Source organism: Pristis pectinata, chromosome 11 (genome assembly GCF_009764475.1).
Source record: "Pristis pectinata isolate sPriPec2 chromosome 11, sPriPec2.1.pri, whole genome shotgun sequence".
NCBI classification, from domain to species: Eukaryota; Metazoa; Chordata; class Chondrichthyes; order Rhinopristiformes; family Pristidae; genus Pristis; species Pristis pectinata.
The window spans coordinates 27,505,405-27,512,876 of NC_067415.1; positions in this window are offsets into that span (position 1 = coordinate 27,505,405).

Here is a 7,472-nt window from a genome sequence, read left to right on the forward strand (position 1 = left end):
TCTTGCATCTACCTGCTTTTAGTCAACCATTGGAAGTCACGCCTTCAGCTGCCTAGGGCAGAGGTTTCCAGCCTGTAGTCCGCGGACCCCTGGGGGTCTGTGGTGGGTTGCCAGGGGGTCTGCGAGCAAGCCAAGAAAAAAATGGAAAAGTGACCTGTTACAAAGATGTAGCCTACTTACTTGCTCCAGTTTTCCACTCTTCAGAAAATTGGCCATATCTATTTCTATCTGTTATAGGTGACAATCTTAGAGACTTAGATGGTGTTCCCTTCTGGTAAGCTGCCACTTAATATTCGACTTGTGTAGTCAGTAGTGTTCACTACTATTCTGTTGTGCACTGTAGTGTTAGCAAGACTGAGTGACGTTGTTGGTGTGCCTTAATAATATTGCTTACTTACCGTGCACTTATACCACAATGACGTCACTGTTAAACGAAAAGAGCGCAAGTGTGTAAATTTTAGATTAGTTTTGATAATTTTGTTTATCGGTAATAGTAATTAAACTGTCCAACGTGTATTGCTGCGTATGGAGAAATTTCTGAAGAGAAAAGCTGACCAGAAACCAGAAGATTCTGAGGGGCAAAAGGAGCTGTACCTCAAGCAGAAAGGCAAAATGACAGCCTGCGCCAATGTAAATGAGAAGGTTCTTCGCACATCATATTCGGTAGCATTACAGTAGATATGTGCGAAGTTGTACTGGGAAAAGAATCCAGTCAAAAACTGAAAGCCATTCCACTGTCTGATAACACAGTAAGCAGAAGAATTGGCAATATGGCGGAAGATATATGGAGCCAGCTGATAGCACGTCTTCAGCAAGTCAGATTTGTGATTCAGCTCGATGAAAGTACTGATGTTGCCAGTGCTGCGCAGTTGTTGGTTTATGTTCGATATTGCTGGGAAGGAGAGGCTTTGGAAGACTTTTCGTTTTGCAAGGCGCTTCTGGGGCGTACAACCGGTGAAGAACTTTTCTGTGTGCTTGACACTTTTTTTTTGTACAATCGGCATTGGCGTGGACACACTGTATTGGAGTATGCACGGATGGTGCTGCCGCAATGATGGGACGGAAGTCGGGTCTAGTCGCACGAGTGAAAGAAGTAGCTCCACATGTAGCAGCAACCCACTGCATGATTCACCGTGAGGCTTTGGCTGCAAAGGATATGGATGAAAATCTTGCGGATGTGTTTTCCACGTGCATTAAAATCATTAACTTTATCAAAGCCAGGCCGCTCAATCATCATTTGTTTGAAAACATATGACGTGAAATGGAAGCAGAGCATAAGCATTTGTTGCTACATTACAGAAGTCAGATGGCTGTCACGAGGCCGCGTTGTGCAGCGTGTATATGAATTGCGAGATGAACTGCTCATTTTTCTAAATGAGCATAACGGATCATTGGCACAGTTCTTGACAGATGAGATGTGGGTTGCCAGATTAGCTTATCTTGCAGATATTTTCAACATTTTGAACAGCTCAAATCTATCATTGCAAGGACCTGGCTCAAATGTTCTGAAAACGCATGACAAAATCAATGCCTTCCAGATAAAACTCCATATCTGGAAGGGAAGATGCGAGCAAGGCGTCTATGATATGTTTCCGTTGCTGGCTGACTTTCTGACAGTGAACAAGACTAAGACAGAGGCCATTGCGAGCACCATTTTGAACCATATTCAACAGCTGTCACATTATTTCCATGAGTATTTCGGCAACGATAACATGAGCATGTTTGATTGGATTCGAAATCCGTTTGAATGCATGCTTACTGATTTAACTGGACGTGAACAAGAAGAATTGGCTGAACTGTCATCTGACAGGACTTTGCGCTTGCAGTTCAACCGAATGTCACTGTTGTTGTTCTGGATAGCATGTTCCCAGGAGTATCCACTGCTGTCCGGCAAAGCCGACAATGTTCTGTTACCATTTGCAACCACTTACTTGTGGGAAATAGCATTTTCTGCAGTCACTGCCATGAAAACCAAATACAGATCAAGACTGAATATTGAGGATGACATAAGCGTATGTTTGTCGCACACACCACCACGTTTGGACAAACTCTGCAGTGCAAAACCTTCACATTGAACTGAACACTGAAAGACACCACTGGTAATTATCGGTGATAGAAATAGTCACTACTTCAATAGGGCCAATGTTCAGTAATTTAAGTGTTGTATGCATGAATTATCGATTGTTTGATTTTGTGGGCTTTGGGGGTCCGCCATCTAACAAGGACATGTTCTGGGCGGCTGCAGCATGAAAAAGGTTGAAAACCACTGCCCTAGCATATTACCACACTCCACACTGACCTCACTATCCTCCATGTCCTTCTCTTTGGTAAATACTGACACAAAGTACTCATTTGGACCTTGCCCACATCCTCTACCTCCAAGCACATACTCCCTCCTTTACCCTTGAATGGTCCGACCCTTTCCCTAGTTATCCTCTTGCTCTTGATGTATGTATAGAATGCCTTGGGATTCTCTTTAATCCTACTTGCCAAGGACCTTTTACAACCCTTCCTGGCTCTCCTAAAACCCTTCTTGAATTCTTTTCTAGCTTCTTTATAATCCTCAAGGGCTCTGTTTGGTTTTAGCTTCCTAAACCTTACATACACTTCCTTTATCTTCTTGACTAAATTCACCACCTCTCTTGTCATCCAAGGTTCTCTTATATTGCCATCCTTGTCCTTCTTTCTTGCTGGAACATACCTGTCTTCTATTCTGTGCAGTTGGTCTTTAAACAACCTCTAAATGTCTGATGTGTACTTGGCCAAGAACAGCTGTTCCCAATTAACTCTCCCTAGTTCCTGCCTAATACTCTCTTAATTCGCCCTGCCCCAATTTAATACTCTCTCCTAAGGTCCGTACTTATCCTTCTTCATAGCTATCTTAAAATTTAAGGAGTTGTGATCACTGTTCTTTAAATGTTCTCCCACTGAAAGCTCAGTCACCTGGCCTGCCTCATTTCCCAATACCAGCTCCAGTATAGCCCCTCTACTTGAACTATCTATACACTGATTTAAGAAACCCTCCTGGATGCACCTAACAAATTCAGCCTAAACCTCTTGCACTAAAGAGGTCCCAGTCTATATTAGAGAAGTTGAAGTCACCTACAGCAACGACCCTGTTATTTTTGCATGACCTTGGGAGGCACATCGCTGTAAAAATTAGTGTGGGTATGAGACTATAAAGGGCAGCAACTGTGAGGATCAGCACTATCCAATCCGTGAGAAAGGAATGTTCGCACAGTATTACCAGGATGATATCAGTATTTCAGGAGTTAAATTATGAGGGAAGATTACACAAATTAAAGTTTAAATTCCTCAGAATTTAGAATTCACATTGTGATTGACTGAAGTTTTCCATTTAAATAATAACACCAAAAAGTATTGGAAAAATTCAGGGTATCTCTGTATTCTAATAGAAGACTGCAGAGACATGAATGCATTAGTGATGATCCTTCAAAATTCCTTGCATTATAGAGAAGTACCAGCATTTTGGAAGGCAGAAAATGTAATGGCTATTTATGAAAGTTGAAAAAAAAGGATCAATAAATTACTTGAACTGATATCAGTTGTCAGCAAACTGCTTGAATCCATCACTATAAATGCAAGTTGTTGTCTCGCACCTAGGAACTATCTCAACCTGCATCCCAATCTATGAATCATTCCTCAGTGACATTCTTAGCTGCTCCATATTCATACTGATGGTACCCAGCTCTAGTGTCCGTAGTAGCAACCTTTACCTTTAAGTTCAAATGTCATGGGCCCGGTTGCAGATTTCCCAAGCATGTGCAATTTATTCAAGATATATTGGGTTATAATAATGATAATTAAAAAAATGATAATCATTTTGTGAGAACACCGACAGGCACTTATCATGTTGACAGGAAATCCTGAAATAGTTACAAGGGATTGTTTTATTTGTCTACAGGGACTGATACTCCAGTTGTGTTTCAATGGTGCCATCTAGTGTTGGACTACAGCATTTTGTTAAAGTTAGTAATTAGAGTAGGGTTGTGTTTGTCTTGAGGTGGGATGGTTCCTGAAACATCTTTGCATAGAAAGTTATTATAATAAATTTTGAAAGTAATTGTTTTCACACAATCGTAAAGCCAATGTAACTTTTACATTAAGCTAAACTAGTATTTATTTCTTTGATACAAATAATAACGTTACATATCTTACAATAGGTCTTTTTCTGGATGACAAATTGTGTCCTTTATAATATTTTTATGATTTCACCACAAATAACAGAGAAAGCCTTTTGCCTATGTGATGAAATAAGATTTATTATTTTGCTGTATAGTTTAAGTATGCACAATTGAAAGCACACTCTTAGACAAATCTTTTCAAAATAATTCAAAATAATTTACAGCTGTGTTGTGTCATTTTTTTCTGTTTGAGTTCACATTTTTATTACCATCATCTGCTTTCTTTGCTCACAGGGTTTAGAATTGAAACCTCCTTGCGAATTATCAGGAAAGAACAGGATGACACTGCATCAGATACTAAAGTGATTGCTGATAGGATGAAAATGTATTACTAAGAATAGTTCTGGATTAGTTTAGTGCCCTGAAATGGTATCGATATGGAGCGTTACAACAGTGACTATACTTAAAAAGTATTTAATTAAATGTAAAATGTCTTGGAATATCTTGAGACAATGAGAATAGTGTATATATTTTTTTTAGTTTTAAGACATACTAACGTGGATCAATCATTACACACATACACATCGGCCAAGGGAGATTCAAGCAACACTGCAGATGCTGGAGTCTGGAGTCCTGATGCAGAGTCTTGACCTGAAACGTCAACTATCCCTTTGCCTCCACAGATGCTGCTTGACCCGCTGAGTTCCCCCAGTAGTTTGTTTTTTGCATTGGTTCTTTCAGCACATTAGGCAAATATGTTCTGTTTTTTACAGAGGATTTTTTGCTAGAAGTGAGCATAGTTTCCACTCAGTAGCAAAGGTTTTTTTTAATTCAAGATATCCTGCTTAAAGGCCATCATAGGGTAAGTTTACAGCAGTTAAATTATTCAACTAGTAATCCAGAGGCCCAGACTGATCGTCCAGGAACCTGAATTCAGATCCCACCCTGGCAGTTGTGAAAGTTAAATTCAGTTATTAAGCTGGAATTTAAAAAAATAGTAATGAGACAGTAGTCCTGGGAGTTTTTAACATTGACTTCAGAATCCATGAAGTCTCATAGCATCTGGTCAATATGGGCAAGGAAACCTCCTGATTACCCCTACCCTCCTCTTTCAGCTGATGAATCAGTGCTCCTGCTGTTGAACAACACTTGGAAAGGAACACTGAAGATAGCAAGATAGAATGTACTCTGGTTGTAAAACACCTGTGTCCATCACCTGGAGTACCTTAGTGACAGCTCTATTGATGGAACTGGCCAAGTCTTTAGGACATAGTTGCCAGAGTGTGTCTGCAGCAAGTGATGAGTGAACTAATGTGAAGAATAAACCTACTTGACCTAGTCCTCACCACTCTTCTTGTGGCAGATGCATTTGTCCATGACAGAATCCAGTCTTCACAATGAGGACATCCTCCATTGTGTTGTGTGACACAACAGCTGTTCAGAACAGATATGGCACTCAAAACTGGACGTCCATGAGGTGCTGTGGACCATCAGTAGCAGCAGAAATGTACACCACCATGATGCATAACCCCATGATCTGGCTTATCCCTCACTCTACCATTACTATCAAGCCAGCGGATCAACCATCATTCAATGCAAAGTGAAGAAGGGTATACAGTATATAAAAAAAAGAGGTGCCATCTTAACGAAGTTGCAGCACCAGATGATAATGACAATAGACAAAGCTAAACCATCTTACAATCAATAGAGCAAATCAAGGTTTTGCAGTCCCTCCGCACCTAGTGATGAATGGTGGTGAACAATTAAACAGCTTATGGGCGGCAGAAGCTCCAAAAGCATCTCCATCCCCACCAGTGGTGGTTTCCAGCATGTAAGTACTAAAGACGGGGTAAAGCATGTGCAGCTATGTTCAGCAAGAAGTACCGAGTATATGATCCGTCTTGGCTTCCTCCTGAGGTTCTCACCATCGTAGAAGCCAATTAGAGCCATTCCATTTGATAGCTAGAAGTGGCTGAGAGCATTGAATACAGTGAAGATCAAGGCACCAGACTAAGCCTGCTGTAGAACTGAAGATCTAAGCTCTGCAATGAGCCAAGCTGTTCCAGACAGGTACGATAGTGGCTCTACCCAATAATGTGGAAAAATGCCCAGATATGCCCATTCACAAAAAGCAACATGAATCCAACCCAGCAAATAAAGAATCAGTCAGTTTATTCTCAAAAAAAAGCAAAGTGCTGAGAGATGCTGTTGTCAGCAATACTATCTAGCAGACTTACTGAAGCCTTGGTGCAAACCTGGACCAAAGAGTTGAATTCTAGAGGCGAGGTGAGAGTGACTGTCCTTGGTAACAAGTGTGGCATCAAGGAGCCCTGGTAAAACTGGAATTAATGGACATCATTGGGAAAACACTCCAATGGCTGGAGTCATGCCTCATACAAAGAAAGGTGGTTGCGATTGTTGAAGGTCAACCACCTCAATTCCAGGATATCACTGCAAGAGTTTCTCGGGGCAATGCCCTCAGTCCAACCATTTTCAGAACTTCCTTCCACCATAAATTCAAAAGTGGGTATATTCATTGATGATTGCAAAATGTTCAACTTCAGTCTCAGCTCCTCAGAAAATGGAACAGTCCATACCTGCATGCAGCAAGACCTAGGTAATATTTAGACATGGGCTGATAAATGATGAATAACATTCGTGCCACAAAAGTGCAAGGCAGTGATTATCTTCAATAAGAGAGTCAAAACACCTACCTTTGATATTCAGTGACATTCCCTTTGCCAAATGCCCCACCATCAACATGAGGTTAATTCTTGACCAGAAGCTAAACCGGACCAGCCAAATAAATACTGTGGTTACAAGAGCAGGTCAGAGGCTGGGCATTCTGCAGCGAATGACTCAACTCCTGACCAGTCAAAGATATTCCAACATCTGCAAACACATATCTGGAGTGTGATTGAAAACTCTTTTCTAGCCTGAATGAACACAGTTCCAACAGCTCTCGGGGAGCTTCGCATCATCCAGGACAAAGCAGCTGCATCCACCACCCTAAATACCCATTCCCTCCACTACCAGTGCACCATAGCTGTAGCGTGTACCATCTACAAAATGCTGTGCAGTTACTTTGATAAAACCTTCCAAATCCATGATCTCAAGAAGGACAAGGGTCATAGGTGCATGAGAACACCACCACCAGCATTTTCCCCTCCAAGTTGCACATCATACTGACTTGGCAATATATAGCCATTCCTTCATCATAACATGGTCTAAATCTTGGAACTCCCACCCCAAAAGCATTGTGGGGAATACCTTCTCCAGAAAGATGGCAGCAGTTCAAAAAGTGGCTCATCACCATCTTCTCAAGCG